Raw genomic sequence first — 17,537 nt, 5'->3', positions numbered from 1 at the left:
TCCCTTCACCAACTCATTCTTTATTTAGCGTGTGAGGACTGAAGAACAATGAAGAGCTTCTCCCCTTACAGACTATAACCTCTAGTAGTCACCCCCATACCTTTAACATACACAACTGAAGGATCACACCCAGTAAAAATTCTTTTCTAGTCTCCAGCATCACAGTAAACTCATTAAAGAAAGGCCTGAAATTCTAATACTTTCCACTGACCTGAGGCTCCATGGCAACTGAAGTCCTTCCTTCCAGGGCACGTGGAAGGAAGCTAAACAATGGGAAGCCCCAAATCCCCACTTCGCGGTGGAAGATCTGGTACACAGCTCTGCTCCTGCACAGGGCAGATCTCCGCACTTCTTGCTCAAAAGGAACTTCGTACAGGCATGTTAAGGCATGACTTACTCGGAAGAACAAGCGTACTCTAAGAATATAAGCAAGTGACTATGGTGCCATCATTGTTATCATCATCATCAAGAGAAAATACAGCTCAGACACTGTGGCAGGGTTGAAGTTCATGCCTAATACACAGCTGTAGACAAAAATGTTACTTCAGGGGCACCTGGCTGGCTCAGCGGTGGAGCACGTGACTCCTGATCTCACGGTCATGAGTTCAAGCCCCAAACTGGGCATAGAGTGAGCTTGCGTGCATTTATTTTTAATTTATTAATTAAGTTTTTAAGATTTTATTTATTTATTTGATACAGAGAGAGAGAGAGAGAGGGAGAGGGAGAGAACACAAGCAGGGGGAGCGACAGGCAGAGGGAGAGGGAGAAGCAGGCTTCCCATTGAGCAGGCAGCTGGGCTCCGGCTCTATCCCAGGACCCGGGGACCATGACCTGAACCGAAGGCAGACACTTAACCGAATGAACCACCCAGGCGCCCAGTAAATAAATTTTTAAAGAATGCTACTTCATTTCTCCACAGTTGAATTCAATTTGATCATGACCATTGCATTTCTCATTATGGCAAAAAAACACAATCTTGCCACTTCAAGATAACTTAATCTCTTCAGATTTAAAATTTTTAGTTGCCTCAGGGCATTAATAGTCAAGTTAAAACTATCTCAAGCTTCTTCTCTGGGGCTATATGCCTTTCCCCTGCCCTTCTCCCTGCACCCCACCCCTCGCCTGGTTTAGATGACAGACCACCAAGGGATGGGTGAGGACCCAGTCCGGGCACTGCCCTCCACACCCTCACCGGCCTCCCTGGGATGTTTCTTCCTTTCTTCGTTGGGTGTTGGCCTCGTTCTGCCACTCTGCTGATGTGACTGGTAGATGGAACCCATCCAGTCTCCAGGAGTGAGATTGCACGCTTCCTTCTGTGCCGCCTTCCTTCTGCCTCCAAGCCGCTCACACCCAGCTCCCTCTGCACCTCCACACTTGCCCCAGAGGGCCTGCAGGCCCTTGGGATCTCTCCTATGCCACATGCACGCCTTGGGCAACTGGGAGGGGACAGCACTTCAGGGCTGGTTTCTGCCTAAACATGTCCCACTGCAGGGCACCCCACAGGTGGTTTCCTTCCAGGGTGCCAGGCAGGAGGCAGAGTCTCCTCCACCGTCCTGTAGGAGGGGATCTCGGCAACCCATTCACTTCTCTCTAGTCTCCTCTAATCTCTCACGGCTCCCTGCTCCATCCCAGGAAGGTACTTCCTCCTTCCTGCAGCCTCCTTCCTGCATGGCTTACTGTACAATACATGCCAGGCCTTCTGAGATCTGCCTCCTTGGAATCCAAAATCATTTTTCTAACAAAGCCTGTCTCTTTTGAGTGAAGGCCTGGCCTAGCTCTGGTCTCTGAAACATGCTTCAAGGGCCTGTTTTGAAAGTCAAAAGCTGAACAATGTCTTCTTTGTCCTAGACCATATTCTGTCCTCCCCCTGAAGTAATGGAATCCTTAGCCTCAATGGGGGAGAATCCCAGGGCAACAAGAATTAGAAGGGAAAGTAAACTGAATACTAGTCTAAGATATTATCACCACTGAAGCAGCTCATTATAATGCAAGGTTTCAGAGATCCCAGAACACACATCCAGGATTTTTAAATATTTTTCTTTACATAAATTCTATACCCAGTAGGGGCTAGAACTCACAACCCCAAGATCAAGAGTTGCACCCTCTCTCTGCTGAATGGGCCAGCCAGGCACCCTATCATTCAGGCTTTTTTTAAAAAAGTGCAACATACTGACATGTCATTCTTCTAGAAGACATAGTTTATAGTCAACCCTGGAACAACATGGGTTTGAACTGTATAGGTCCACTTATACATCGATTTTTTTTAAATAAATACTGTACAGTACTGTAAATGTATTTTCTTTTATGGCTGATTTTCTTAATATTTTCTCTAGCTTACTTTATTGTAAGAGTATGGTATGTATTATACATATAACATACGAAATACGTTAACTGTTGAAGATCAGTGAGGCTTTCACTCAACAGATAGCTGCTAATAGTTACATTTTGGGTAAGTTAAAAGTTATACACAGATTTTTCGACTGCTCAAGGGGTCAACACCCCCAACCTTTGTGTTGTTCAAGGGTCAACTACATACATATTTGAACCGAGGGCAAAAGAGGCTTTTGGTTTCTTGAAGTATTTATAACTAACGTTCTTAATCGCTATCCCGGAGATGACTGGAGATCCATTCAACAGGAAGCCACCCTTGTTCAGCATCATTTTAGAACTCTTCACTCCCCTCGATTTCCTTTTCTTAAGGCCTTCCTGCCTTTGGTTCCCCTTCTCCATATGTGCTGTGTTCACTCCTCACATTCTTTTTTTTTTTTTTTTTTAATTTATTTATTTATTTGTTAGAGAGAGAGAGAGTGAGCGAGCACAGGCAGACAGAGTGGTAGGCAGAGGCAGAGGGAGAAGATGTGGGACTCGATCCCAGTACGCTGGGATCATGACCTGAGCCGAAGGCAGCCGCCCAACCAACTGAGCCACCCAGGCGTCCCCACTCCTCACATTCTTAAAACCTCAGATCCTCCCTTACTATATCCACCATCCCAATTCCCAATTGCTCCCTACCCAGCCTGAATCCTACTTGCAGCTGATTCAATGAATATTTTCTTTAGTCTCTTAGATACCCTCCTCACTTGACTGTTGAAATCAATTCTCAACTCTAGGTCACCACAAGGTCAGATTTTCCATTCCAAAGTAACAAGTACTACCAAGCAAAAATCACAAAACTGGCCTAAAGGAAACCATTAAAAAGACCTACAAATTCCAAAGGGGCCTCACTATTTCTCTGTAATACTTTTTTTTTTAAGATTTTATTCTTAAGGAACCTCTACACCTAGCATGGGCTCGAATTCACAACCCCAAGACCAAAAGTCACATGCTCCACCAACCAAGCTAGCCAGGCACCCTCTCTGTAATACTTTTTATCCACTTATTAACATGTTACCCTACATTTTCATGGCTGTTTGGACTTTTTCTGGATTCTCCAAGCCCCACTTTCATATCCAAACCTTCCAACCCTGGATGATGGCTCAGTCTCCAATTTTACTGAAAAGCTTCAGGACACTCCATGTGTCAGTATCTTTATCCTTGCAGTAATAGTTAGAAATCACACATGTAAAATACTGTGCCTTCCCTTCAGTAGACATTCAAATTTACAAAGACTTTTCCATGTGTTCTTTCTCGTTCCAAGTTATTACTAATTTCTATCCCTTTGAGAGCTACAGTGGGTTGAAAAGTGGCCCCCTTCCCACTATAAAACATGCCCATCTGGGATCTGTGAATGTGACCTCATAGGGAAAAACGGTCTCTGAATATATAATTAAGGATCTTAAGATGAGATCATCTTGGATTAGGTTGGTTCCTAAATCCAGTGACAAATGTCCTTATAAGAGAACGGCATGCAAAGACACTCAGAGGAGAATCTCATGTGTATTGGAGACAGAAATTGTAGTGATGGTCTAAAAGTCAAGGGACACCAAGGACTGCCAGTAGCCACCAGAAGCTAGGAAAGAGGCATGGAACAGAATCTCCCTCAGAGCCTCCAGAAACACCCAACTCCAGTGACACCTTAATATCAAGACTTTTTGACTCCAGAACTGTAAGAGAAATTTTCTGTTGTTTTAAGTCATCTAGTTTGGGGTGATTTGTTGCAGCCACAGAAGACGAATACAAAGGCTCCTTCTATGCCAGTACATCATGATCTTGCCCCTGCCAACTCTTTGCTGATCCATTATCCCCTCTCTCTCCAGTCTCACCAACATCACCCTCATTAGTGGATCACGTAGGAGGTTCTGAAAGCCCAGCTGGGCGTCCTGGTGGGGAGCACAGAGCAGGGCTCTTCCCACGTGGCAGTTCTGAATCATGAGTGCACGGGAGCATTACTGTGGGAGTGAAGGCCAGGGTACTTCATTCCCTACAAACAGAACCTCGGTCACAGCTAGGGACAGGACATAGGGAAGGCAGTGCAGTTTGCCTTGGGCACCCTAGATCAGGAACTCTTAACACCTTCCCACGCTGGAGCATACTTAGGTCAAGGTACAATCAAAGAATGTTTGGGGCTGCAGTTTTCTAAGTGCCAATCCACCTTGTATCACGCTTAGGTATAAACTAAGCAGAACTTCCCTGGAACTACTGGCACCCATAGACACATCTGGCTCTGTTCATTATACTGTAGTCCTTCTAGGTCCTTTCCAGCCACACATCACTGGCCTTCATTGAGCAATTCTTGGCCTCTTAGAGAACTACCTCCAACTCTTAGCAGTCTGAAATCAAGAATCTGTTGGAGGATGACTACAGGAGAGTGGGAATTATATGGGCAACCACACTTATATGAAAAGAAGGGTGTGGTACGGCACACTATCTACCTATGCTTTGGACAGGATTTGGAAGTTGGCATCACCGCATTTTCACCCAAGGAATAGAACATAAGGCGGAACCTGAAACACTGTGCAACCAAAATCCGGATTCTAAACATGACTCTGAGGATCTACCAATGCAGAGGACCCAATGTACTACGTACAAGAAGAAAATTTATTCAAGATACATCTCCTTCCAGAAGTACTGAAAACATTTGTAAGACCTCCCAGCTTGGAAGCTTAGAATCATAATCAGCAAGCGTTTAATAAATGCACAGTTCAGTGTAGTACTATATAGCACAAAGCAAATTAAAGGAGGTGGGCTTTCAGCCTTCTGGAAGCATGCTACTGAAAATGGGCAACACTGACAATGCTGTGTACAAAAGTGACTGAATACGAGCAAACCGGATAAATACATGAAATGGTGACATCACATGACAGCTCAGGAGAAAGTGCATTTTGACAAACACTGACTGTTGTGCTGTTGTGCATTTTGTTACAGAAATGACTCAAGTAATGATCCTAACCATGGAAAACATTTTATAAGGTTTGTTTTTAGTCTTTCTTTTGAAGGATATGTAGAGGCTCTCGTTGGGATACGGTGTTAGTCATTACTTTGTAGGACATTAAGTCCATGGAAATTCCCCCCCCCCTACTAAGGAGATTTTTCAGATCGTGATACTACCAAGTGAATAAAATTAACACATGGAGAGGAAGGCACTCCCACAGCCACAGCTGGGTGTCATGTGGCTGAGGGACTCAGGTAAATGCTGCTTTGAGAAGTGCAGGAATGGGTGGGCATCGACCTTCACTGGTCCTCACAGGCTTCCAGGCACAACACTGGTGGCCATTCTGCACTCATCCCACTTCCACCGTCCACTCCTGTAGTCTCCCAGTTCCCTCCTTATGTTGAAACATTCTGCATTTCCCCCGGGTCTTGGATGTCATTGCACCGTTGGTAAATCCCCATGGTTTTGGTGAAAATCTTATTGGTGAGAGCCTAATGGCAGAGGACAAAGAAGTATTTCCCTGACCACTATAAATTTTAAGAAAATATTTGTGTGTGTGTGTGAGCAAGAGAGTGTAAGAGAGCACGAGAAAAAGCGAGAGCGAGAGAGAGAGAGAGTGTGTGTGAGAGAGAGCAAGGGGGGTGGTTGGCAGGGAAAGGGCAGAGGGAGAGAGAATCTCCAACAGATTCCCCTCTGAGTGCAGAGCCCAATGCAGGGCTTGATCCCACGACCCTGACACTGTGACTTGAGCCAAAATCAAGAGTTGGACGCTTAACCAACTCAGCCACCCAGGTGCACCACCCCTTCCCTTGACCACTCTAAATTTTTAACAAAAGCTCAAGATTATGAGGAAAAGCTCTTCAAACATTTATCATTCTCAAAATATGACAGTGGTTCCTGAAACAGTCTGGGAAAATCATTGACCTTAAACCATGTGGATTGGTAGAGAGTGAGTCCGGTGTCATCAGAAACTACAGAAGCTCAGCATCCAAGGAGATGCTAGCCTAGCCCTACAGATGGCCGAGAAACCACCCACAAATTCCAGTGCCCTGACGCAGGGCCTGTCTGAATAAACATCCACTGAGTATCCGCACTATGAATGACATTGTGCTACATGGTATAGGGGGACAAAAAGGGGAGATGGGCAGCAAAAAACACTTTTGCACACATGAGGCCAACAGTTTCTTGAGAAAACAGGACCCAAGCACATAGATTTCTCGGACACTAGATTCTAGCCTGAACTAAATTATTGGATGGATGACCTCGCGCAAGTCACAAAATTTCTCTGCACCTTGGAATCCTCATATGAGAATTTAACAGCATTAAGGCATCATTTATTAGAAGACAATTGCTCGCCTATGTTCAATGCAAGAGGATGAGGAGATTAGGGATTCTTCCCAGAGCTGGAATTCCAGTTGGGCCTTGAAAAATGGGTAGAATTCTGAGGGGAAAGAAGGATTAAGGGTTCCCAAAAAGGAAAACAAGGGCTGGGACACATATTTCGTATTAATGAGATGGCAGACTGACATCTGGCTAATCAAGTCTTAGTGTAGTGGTGAATGAAGTAAGCCAGGTATAACCAAGATGTGGAGATGGTAGAAGGCACTGAGTACCAGTCTAAGGAATGAGGCCTTTCTCCTACTCACTGGGTTGTTAGTAAAGGAACGAGGCAAGAGAACCAGTGTCTATCTACATCAGCCAGCACATCCATTTCACATGGATCGACATCTCCTCACTCAATTTAGAAGGTATGAGTGAAGCAACTGCAGTCGTGATTTGCAAACCATGGGAGAGCCCGAAGGACATAACAAATTAAGGGACTATAGGTTGGGCAAAGGTATATATATATATATATATATATATATATATATATTAAGATTTTATTTATTTATTTGACAGACAGAGATCACAAGTAGGCAGAGAGACAGGCAGAGAGAGAGGAGGAAGCAGGCTCCCTGCTGAGCAGAGAGCCTGATGCGGGGCTCGATCCCAGGACCCTGGGATCATGACCTGAGCCGAAGGCAGAGGCTTTAACCCAATGAGCCACCCAGGCTCCCCTGGGCAAAGGTATATATAAAGGACAACCACATGATTGACATTTTTGAGTAAGAGATGATGATAGAAGATAGAGAATGACAGAATGTTAGTGTTCACTGATAACTCAGCTGTTACATCTGAAAACAATGAGGTGCTCTGTTTCTATTTATAGGTTAATTAACTCCACAATGAAAGGTGAAAGCCTCCGAACTCTGAGAGCAAATAAGAGAAACCTTTAAGAGAAATCAGCACTTTTCAAGTATCTTTGTGTGCTTGTGCCAAGTTATAGGCAACATATCACACAGTTCTGGAATAAAATGAAAATTGAAATGAAAACCAAATTTTACAAATGACAATATTTGAAACCATTATTGCTTTTAAATAGATATGACAATGTGTGGAAATGAAGAAACTTGTCAGTGTTTATTTGCCTTTTCAGTAGAATTTAAATTGGAGTGGGGGGAGGATCTCATAGAAATACAGATTCAGTAACTTTTTCTGGGGATTAAAAGAAGAAAGGATTGGGAAAAGTGCCCTGGGCTTTGTTGTGGGAAAGGCGATCTGGCTCATTTTTAATTTTCCATTAAAGCCCTACTTTTTGGTATAAAGCAGATGGAATCCTTATACAACTCCATGAAAAGCCTACTATTTTTGGGAACCTCAAAGATGGAAGCTCTGAGAAAAAATGAAAGTGTTTAAATTCATCAGATAAAATCCTACCAGCACATTCAAAAGGAGCAGGTACTTAGAAATCTTAAAAATACAAAGCAAGTGGTCTTCCTGTGATTGATTTCTGATCCCCAGCCTCCCCCGGGCGGCGGCTCGCTCTGGCTGATTGATGATTTTCTACCACTTCACGGCCTGCTCTTATAAATGCGCTCAGACTAACTATGCTTGCTTCATTCCTTGTCTTTCAGAAGCTAGCTACCTTCCTGATGGTTCATTCCCCACTGCCATTCTCCTATCCAGAAGAGATTTCAGCGTTCCACCCTGCCTGTCCCAGACCACTGAGTCAGAAGAGGGCCTGGGAATATACCCTCTAGAAGATCCTCAGAGATATTCATGTAATCATGGCCCTAAAGCTCTCTCCTTATGATTATTACGAGCTAAGACCTAGTTCAAATTTTCTGTTGTTGTTCTGCCAGGGTGGATGGAAGAACAAGAGGGTTGATGAGTACTGGGCTCGGAGGTAGTATGTGCTGTCTTCATCCTTACAGTTTACAATCTCATTTGAGAGATGGAACAAACTGAGTGTTAGGAGCACAGCTTCTGGAGTCGGACTGACCGCCTGGGTTCAGTTTCCTGCTAGCCATGTGAGGCTGACTAAGTCACCTCCTATGCATCAGCTTCCCCCTCTGTTAAATGGGAATAATAATGATAGCAATCATGGAATAATGCTGGGCGTGGTGCTGGCCACTCAACCACAAGTAGGATATAGTCCCTGACATCCAAAGAGCTCACAAGTCAGTGAAAAAGACCAGTATCCACCCATTCTCTCACCCAGCTGGTGTTTTGCTTTCTAAGTCAGACTGTGATGAGGTGGTAACCAAGCGCCACGGGGGCCCAGAGAGAGGACCAAAGACGGGGCTTCCAGAAGGTAGTCCTGAATGGAACAATGAAGGAGTGAGGTTTCCACTAGGGGGTAAAGGTGTCTTTACAGCCTGCAACACTTAACACAGAAGTAACTGCAAGGCAAAGGCAAAGACCTTAGAAAGCAGCCAGGGAATGAGGAACCACAGTTCTGGAGCAAAAGTAGGCATGAGCTTAGGAGCCAGACAGGCCTGGCTTCTCTAGTAATTAGCTGTGTGACAACACACAATTTACTTTACCTTTCTGAGCCTCAGTCTTCCCATTTGATCAATGGGGATAATAACACCTGCCTCACAGAGTTGTTACAATTAAGTAAATTACTGTATGTAAAGAACTTAACAAGGCCTCTGGGGTGCAATAAAAGTGGTAGGTATTATTATTTTTATGGTATATTTGAGGAGGGGTGAGTAGCTGTGGTGTGCTACATGCTTTTTTGCATTATCACAAGGCCAGAAATAAGTAGCCCTCAGAAAAAGCCTTATGAGTTAAAATAAGAAATGAGCTAAGGCCTTCCCATACTGTATATTTTTCTCCCCTAAATTTATAGTTAATAGATGTTCAATCCATATTTGCCCAAACCAACGGGGTGCTGCTTGAGGTCTCAGGTCTACAAGGGCAGAAATATGTGATGATCTCCACTTCCTAAAAACACCCAGGAAGGACCCAAGTCAGCTTCACATCGGAAGTGAGGCCTCCCGCAGGTCATCCTGGAAGTGCTGAGACGAATGGGAAAACGCTTTCATCCAAACATTACGACAACTCAGAGCCTTACGAATGTTGTTAAAGTTTCATGAGTCAGTAAGCATTATCTTTTCTTCCCACGTTTTTATTAGACCATAAATCCAGTTCAATTTATATCCTTCTAGGATTACTGTGTTCTAATCAAGTCCAGAGTGCCACTTACGCCCAGGCTGTCTGTCCTGCATGTCACCCAAGTCCATTCGGGTAATACTCTTTGGGCTACTCATGTGTTTTAGCAGCTAAAAATTAGATTTGCTCAACTAGAAACACTGGGGGGAAAAAAGAAAAGGCATTTCTCTGAATAATCCAACTCACCCTTTTCTCAGAGGAACCAAGTGTCTGGGAGTCATAACTCAGATTTTCTCCCTCTGCTCTGTAGTCTCTACCTTCAGGAAGTATGAGGACATTCGAAGTCAAACTCAAGGGATTTACATTGTAAATAGGTTAAAATTCTGGTTATCTGACTAAAACCAAGAAACCCTTTCACAGGGCTCATTTCAAAGTGCTTTTATGTTTTTCTATCCTCAAGAATAAAAACAGCTCTGCATTTCTTAAGAACACTTGCTAAATATCCTATTTTCAATCATACTATATAAACTTTCCCATCTTTCCAGTAATTCTTGACCCGGAACTGACAATACCCAAATCGCTTTCTAAAATATTCAAAATTTCCTTTTATGAAGACAATATATCTTTCCCTTCCCTAAGGGATATATATGTTGTATGTATACGTGTTACATGTGTGTGTACACAAGCGCATGCAAACACACACGAAACAGCAGCAGCAAACTCACAGATTTTCCCATGTGTGGGGCCTATTCTGAGTGCTCTACCTTTATTACCTCACTGATTCCTCACAGCAAAGCTCTGAGGTAGGAACTATCACCTCCAGTTTAAAAGGTGAAAAAAGGAGGCATAGAGAGTTTAGGTAACTTGGCCCAGGTCACACTGCTGGAAGGGGAACCAGGACAACACCCGAGTCCATGCTCTTGACCCATCCCTCACCTGGGCTGAGAGGCTTGACATTGGCTTTACACGGTGATTCTGTCACTTGGCCTCTCTGGGCCTTATTTTTCGTCATAAGTAGAACAGACATGTTGGACTACATGACCTCCAGTCCCTTATGGCTGTATGTTCTGCGGTTCTGATACAGGTTTCTACCTTGGTCTGGGAGAGGCAGAGTTTTAGACGTTCACTCCTTAATCCCTTCATGCTGCTCTGGCCAGATTCTGAGACCTTTGGTGCTAAATCAAACTCCACTTTCCATTCTTAACTTTGCTTCATCTCTGGGGCATAACCCGCCCCTCCTGGGGATCAGGAACACCTCTCTTCCTTGGGCCTGCTCAACACTCTGGCTGTACCTGTCCCATTCAGGGCCTGGCTCCTCTTCCTCCTTCATTCCTGGGCTCTCCCTCAGCCCCGCCTACAAACTTCCTGAGTGATACTGCCCACATCCATTGTTGCAAGCAGTCTCTAATTCGCTACTAATAGGCTTATATTTAAGTCCCAGTCTTCACTCCAGATCCATCTATTCAACTGCCTTCAACACACATCAACCTGAAAGTCCAAATTCCATGATAAAATCATCATTGTATCCCCTGCCCTCTCCTGTCTTACTGTATTACCTATCTGCACGTGTCTCTCCACCTAATTTCTCAGGAACCCTCTTCTGCACCCCCCGCCCCCCGTATACTGTCTCACCCCCTCTTTTTCTTTTTTGTTCCATTGCCATTTCCATTCCTTCCATGTGGACCTTCGTCTATTGCTCATCTGAGTTTCCATAACTACCTTCCCTGCATCGGTCCTGACTGCCTCTGGGCAACAGCCTACACAGTGGCCAGATGCTCTCTTATAAAATACAAATTATATCAAAGCATCATTTCCATACTTGAACAACGCAGGGGTTAGGGGTGCTGATCCCCATGTAGTCTAAAATCCGTGTTGAGGGTGCTGATAACATAAAGAAATTAACACATATTTTGTATGTCATATCATATACTACATTCTTACAGTAAAGCAAGCTGGAGAAAAAAGGTTAAGAAAATCATTAGGAAAATACATTTCCAATACTGTACGTATTTATCAAAGAAATGCATGTAAGTGGACTGCACAGTTCAAACCCATGTTGTTCAAAGGTCAACTCTAGGTACAACATTCTCAGTTTCTCCTCTAACCCCATCTTCTTCCTCTGTCCATCTCTCCACAACCCCCACCTACTCTGAACTACTTGCAATTTCCCAGAAGGTCTGTGCATTTGCCTTCTGGGCTGCTCCTTCTGGGGCAATGGCCTTCCGACAACACTCTGTTAGCTGACTCCTACTCTTCATCTCAAAGACACCTCCTCCGATCTTTCCTGCCTGGCTACCCCACTTTCCCACCTCTTTGCAGAGATTCTGTTCCCTTCTGTATGTTCTCTTGCTCTTGTGAGGACCCTAGAATCACAGTGGTCAGAGATTTCCTTTATCCAGGTAAGTTCCTTCAGGCAGGATCACACCTCTGCACCTGAAGCATCTAGTGCAAGGTCTGGCATGATGGATACAACGAATGAATGCTGCTAACGAATACATAGGACAATTCACAAACACAGACCTGTCTGTGGCCCACAGAAGGATCCAGCCTAAAATAGAAATCACACAGAGTAGAAGTACTTCCACTATCAACATGCCTTGCTTTCCCATTTTTAACTTTATTTAATATGAAGTTGCTTCACAACAACTAGAAGTACCAATTTCCAAAGAATTTAGTCATCCCCCCCTTTATGGAGTATTTTAATTAATATCATTATATCCATATATAGTATTTTGCATATTGTCTAATGGCTAAGAGCAAGGGCTCTGAAACCAAACTAATGGGCCCGAATTCTGACTCTACCACCTGATAACTCTATGGTTTTAATTAGTTACTTAACCTCCCCGCTTCAACTTCCCATCTGTAAAATGGGGATAACCAAACCCACTTCATATCATTTTTGTCAAGACTAGAACTTCGACACTGCTTGGCACATAGTAAATGCTCAATAAAAGTTGGCTATTATTTATTTATTTTTATCTCCTCTGGCGGACTGTGAGCCCCTGAAGAGCAAGGACAGCAGAAGCATTCATTTTCACGACCTGATCTAACCCAGTGCCTTGCACAGAATAACACACTTGGCTAATGTTTGCAGATCAGATGAATATAATGAACTGTTTATAGAAAAATATGTGGATTATTAAGTACGATGAATAGTATAGAATGCATTGCTCCAACAGTTTGGAGGCCTGTGGAAAACAGAGACTATCCAGAACACTAGCAGTTTGCCCTGCTCCTGGAGGTCTGGAAGCTCACTTACTTTCCATGGAATATGCAGGGTAGGGTTCACGGCCCCCAAGTCAGGGCAGCTGTGTGGTGAAGGGGACCCAGGCAGGACGGGCCCCCCAGGCAAGAAATTTCTCCTCTGCAGTCTGCTTACTTTCCCCTTTCAATTAAGACAAGGTAGAACTGTGATCTCTAAGGACTCTCCTAGCCACTTTGGGAGTCTTTAAATCAGCAAATAAAAAAACGGTCCAAGAAAGATGCTCCTGGAGTAAAAGAACCATTTTAAAGTCAACACTAGAGGTCTAAGATCACCGTATTAAAAGTAATCACTGAGTGGAAACTAGTTATTTGAACAGACAAAAAGCAAAAGTTTTTTGAAACACGTTTAAAATAAAAAGATCTGAACCCACAGAACCAAAAGAATAAAGCAATGATGGGTACAGGCTCCGGGTTTCCAGATATTTTAATTCTCATCAGCCTGCAAACTCCGTGAGGGAAATGACTGCACCTTGTTGAGTGGCAACATATGGCAAAGCTGCTGGCCCAAAATACATTTCTTCTTGATTTTTTTTTCTTAGTCAAGTGGCTATCCTGTATTTCCCAGGCTCCCCTGCAGTTAAATGTGACCACATAACTAGCCCTCGTAGAAGCATAGAAGCCCATGCATAGAAGCGGTGGGTGTCATTTCCAGGCCAAAGCATTTAAAAAGTGGACTACTACATGAGGAATAATAAGTGTCTATTGCTTTTGAGCCATTACATTTTCGCAGGCCTATTTGTTATAGCTGCTAACATTAGCTTAATGAATCCAGGTGCCTGGCACATACCAAAGACCTAATTCACATTTAGTGAAACAGGATTAAGTAAGACCAGGTGCCTTCTCTCAATGTGCTGACTAACTAATGATGGAAGCAGAGACATGCCAAACATAATGCCCGCTGCTGAAGTCTGAAAACAAAATTGGAGGCGTGGTGATTTGTTTGGAGGGAAGATGGAGAAAGCATCAAAGACTTTTGAGCTGAGCCCTAAAGCTTAAGTAGAACCCAAGCAAATCAGATGGGATTGGAGAGTCCAGACCCAGCACAAAGCATGAAGTACAGAAAGCAGAGTGTGCATTTGTTCACATTCAACCTTATCATTAAGTCTCTTTAGCTTGGTCAACACAGTGTGAGCTTATTGTGCACGGACTTTCATTCCTGGGTCTGGCATCAAACAAACAACCCTTTGTTTTTACAGTACGCTCATTAACCTTATTGCTTTTTTTTTTTAATATAAAAAGTTCCATGATGAATGTCCTTAGAAAGTGCAGAAGTAAATGTTTAATGAATCATAACTCTTTTCTAATAAAATTCTTGAAGAACAAACTTGAGGCAGATCTATTACACCCGTCAAAGAGCCACGCTCTTAGGAATCAATGGGTTTAAAGTAAGTTTTCACATTATCAACTAAGCATGTAACAGTCTCTGGCTTACAAAATGGAACATTAAGCCTCTAGATTTACATTAACATTTCCTCTTTAAGAGGAACACCAAACAGATGGTTCAAAGTTCTGTCAAAAGATTCTCTATCTTCTTTGCTCATAGTTAAGTGCCCCCAAACCTGAGATAGTTAACAAACCACTTCCTCCAAAAGTCTGTGAGTCCCTTCATCTGCAAGCACAGTACCCACGGGACCAGGACTCAGGAGACAGAGCACAAAGGCTGGAAAGTATTGCCATCACTTGGGTGGTGAGAGGAAGGATGTGGGGTTACCTGAAGCGGGGAAGAGACATGGTCTCTAGCGGTCTTTCAAATACCAATTTATGCTGGTTTTGATGGCCCCAGAAACTTGTTTAAATATAAGGGTAAAACACCACCACTGGGCAGGCAAAATTTCATTTCAAGACTTCAGCACTTCTTAGACTTCAGAGAAGAAGTCTGGCTGCCTCACTCTTACCAAACACGAATTTAATCATCTGATTCAGAAGCAAAATTCTTCTGCCCCCCTCCAATGCCAATTTATCCTTCCCCAGCTCTTTAGTACCTATCCCCAAAAGAGAGGAGGTTAAAGCAAGGCAGAGGAGGGCTACCTTGATAGTAAAGCAACTCTTAAGACTGCTGGAATCATTTTCCCCCTTAAATCTAAGAAATACTGCAGCTGCCAGTCAACACTACTGGGTCCATGAATACAGCAAAATGACAGCACCTGCCACCCTGCAGCATCTGGGGCCTTTTATTTTTTTGGTAAATGTGGCAGGAAAGACTCTCAGAGAGAAAATCAACTGCTTTATCTGAGAGAAAGGGAAGCCCCAGTGAAGAGAAATAAGAATCATGGTGCCCATCCTTGGGTACTTTGTGCGTCTCCTCTCTGTGCACTGAAAGGGCTCTTTGTGTCACACACACACACACCCGGCGAGTCTCTGTGATTTATTAAGGGGAGGAGGGGCAAGAAGGGTGATTTTATTATCCCTCTTCTCACTGAGTCCCTGCAAATCTCCGTCTGGGCCCAACCTCAGTGGCCTCTTTCTGGCCCAGTCCCCTCTGCCTGTGGCCGCAGAGATAAGAAAGGGGAGGCGACCAAACAAAAACCAGCCATCGATCTGGGGAAGTAGAGAGGAAATCCAGCGAGCAGGGAAGGGAGGAGAAAGGAGCTTGAGGGAGCAGAAGGGGTGGGGAGGCAGAGGAAGAAGAGCGAAGGCAACAGCACGAGGGACAGGGGAAGGTTGGGTGGGTGGCGGCACAGGAAGAGTGAAGGGGAGGATGGGGGAAGTGCTAGGGAGGTGCCAGAAATAGGCAGGAGGATGCGCTGAGGAAAGCGACGACCGCAGGAGGCCAAGAGGTGGAGGAGTGGGGCAGGGGTGGGGTGGGGTGGGATGGGGTGGGGAGGGAAGCAGCACGGGGCATCAATTATTAAGTGATTACATCATCCCTGACATTAAAACAACACACACAGACCGAGTCCCCGCTGGGGGCCCCCGAAAGGAGGGCGAGGGTGGAGTCTGGGCCAGCCTCGCCCCCCAGCCAATTCCCATTCTCACCCCGCGCCCGCTCGCAGGCGAGGAAACGGGCCCCCATCCCTGCGCCACCTCAGGGCCGCACCCCGCAGAGGTGTCCTCCGGCGCGGCCGCGGGAAGACTCCGAGCGGGGGCAACTCCCCGGCAGCCCCGCGGGGCGCCCCGGAGGCGGCGGCGGCCGGGAGACTGCAGCGCGGGGCCCCGAGGCGGGGGCGGCGCAGCGCGGGGGCGCGGGTGGCCGGCGTCTCCGCAGCATCCCCGCGGCCCTCCCGCGACGCATCCCCGGCCGCTTACCTGCGCGGCGCTCAGGCTCCGGAGCCCATTCACATGGTCTTCTCCCCGCCCTCCACCGGCGCGACCTAGGCGACTCCGCTGGCTCCTCGGTGGGCCCGGGAGCCGGTGGGCCTTCCGAGAGCGCCGAGGGGGCGGCGCCGGGTATCCCCGGCCCGGCGGCCCGATCCTTCTCCGGCACGATCGGCGGCCGCCGGGCGGTGCGGCGCGGGCGGCGGCTTTGTGTGCGCCCGGAGAGCTCTCGGTGCGCTGGCTGAAGCGCCGCGCGCCCGGACGGAAGAGGACGCGCGGCTCGGAGGGCAGCCTGCCACTGCTTTCGCGGCCGGCCGGCGGGCGGGTCTCGGCGGCCTTTGGTCACGACGACCCCTCCTCCTCTCCCGCGGCAGCCCCCTCCCCGCCGGCTCCGCTCCTGACAGATGGCGCAACTGCAACAACGCGCCGCCGCCGCCGCGGCTGCTCGCAGCTACTCACGCTGATGCTCCGGCCCCTCCAGCCCCAGCCCTGAGTGAGGACGGGGCGGGCCGCACGCTGAGAGAGGCAGTCCCCGCTGCCCTATCAACGCATCCGTCGGGAGCTGCGGGCGGCTACCATTGGTGTCTGGCTCGGGGGCGGGGCTGAAAGGGGTGGGGCCACCGAGTGGGTTGAGCGTTACTGTGGCAGCAGGCATCCTGGCGTGCGTGCCGTGTGGGTTGTGAGAGGGGATGCGAGGTTGGAGGAGTTGTGTATGTGCTTTTAAGGGTTGTGTGGACTTGCGAGGTAGTGGATTTGGGCGGGGGAAGAAGGGGAGAGTGTGAGCTGCAGTTTCTGCTTTGCGGAAGGTTGCAGCTGCCCCTGCAGAAAGGCATCTGCCATTCCCCCTCGCCCCCCAAACCATGGGAACCTGGCTTGGGAAAGGGCTATCTTGCTTTTCTGGTGTCTTTTCATCTGAAGGTGGGAGGATACATTGGGAAAGTGTTAGTGGTGAAAACGTTTTTGCTGATCAAACTGAAGAGTGCGGAGCAAGGTAGAACTCCATCACAGAAACTTGGAAAAACCAGGAGAACCTTGGAAACCCACAACTAATATTAGTAGTAATAAAGAGAAGGAGGAAACTAAGATTCATCTGTTAGTCTCCTATTTTCGTAGACACACACATATTTATCTTCAAGCAAAAGTCTGGAGGAAGTATTACTGAAATAGGGGGAGGGGTGGAGAGGGCAGGTGACCACTTAGGAATCTGAAATCACAGAGTAGAAATTTGTTGGTATAGATTTCCCCCAAATCATGTTTAATTGTAGCTATT

At 46.1% G+C, this 17,537-nt stretch overlaps 1 protein-coding gene across 5 annotated transcripts in view; it reads right to left on the bottom strand.

Annotated features, from left to right (window-relative positions):
* The window catches only part of FYN (FYN proto-oncogene, Src family tyrosine kinase), a gene marked incomplete at its 3' end in the record, with an annotated part of 210,397 nt that extends 193,635 nt beyond the window's left edge, over positions 1-16,762 (bottom strand). For 4 of the 5 annotated variants that reach the window (XM_080806912.1, XM_080806911.1, XM_080806916.1 and 1 more), the window contains exon 1: positions 16,259-16,762. The remainder of the gene's footprint in view (positions 1-16,258) is intronic. The other variant, XM_080806917.1, reaches the window with a different exon arrangement.
* Between the last annotated feature and the right edge of the window lie 775 nt (positions 16,763-17,537).

This window comes from Martes martes (assembly GCF_963455335.1).
Source record: "Martes martes genome assembly, chromosome: 6".
In the NCBI taxonomy this organism is placed as follows: Eukaryota; Metazoa; Chordata; class Mammalia; order Carnivora; family Mustelidae; genus Martes; species Martes martes.
This window is presented reverse-complemented; position numbering and strand designations above follow the sequence as displayed.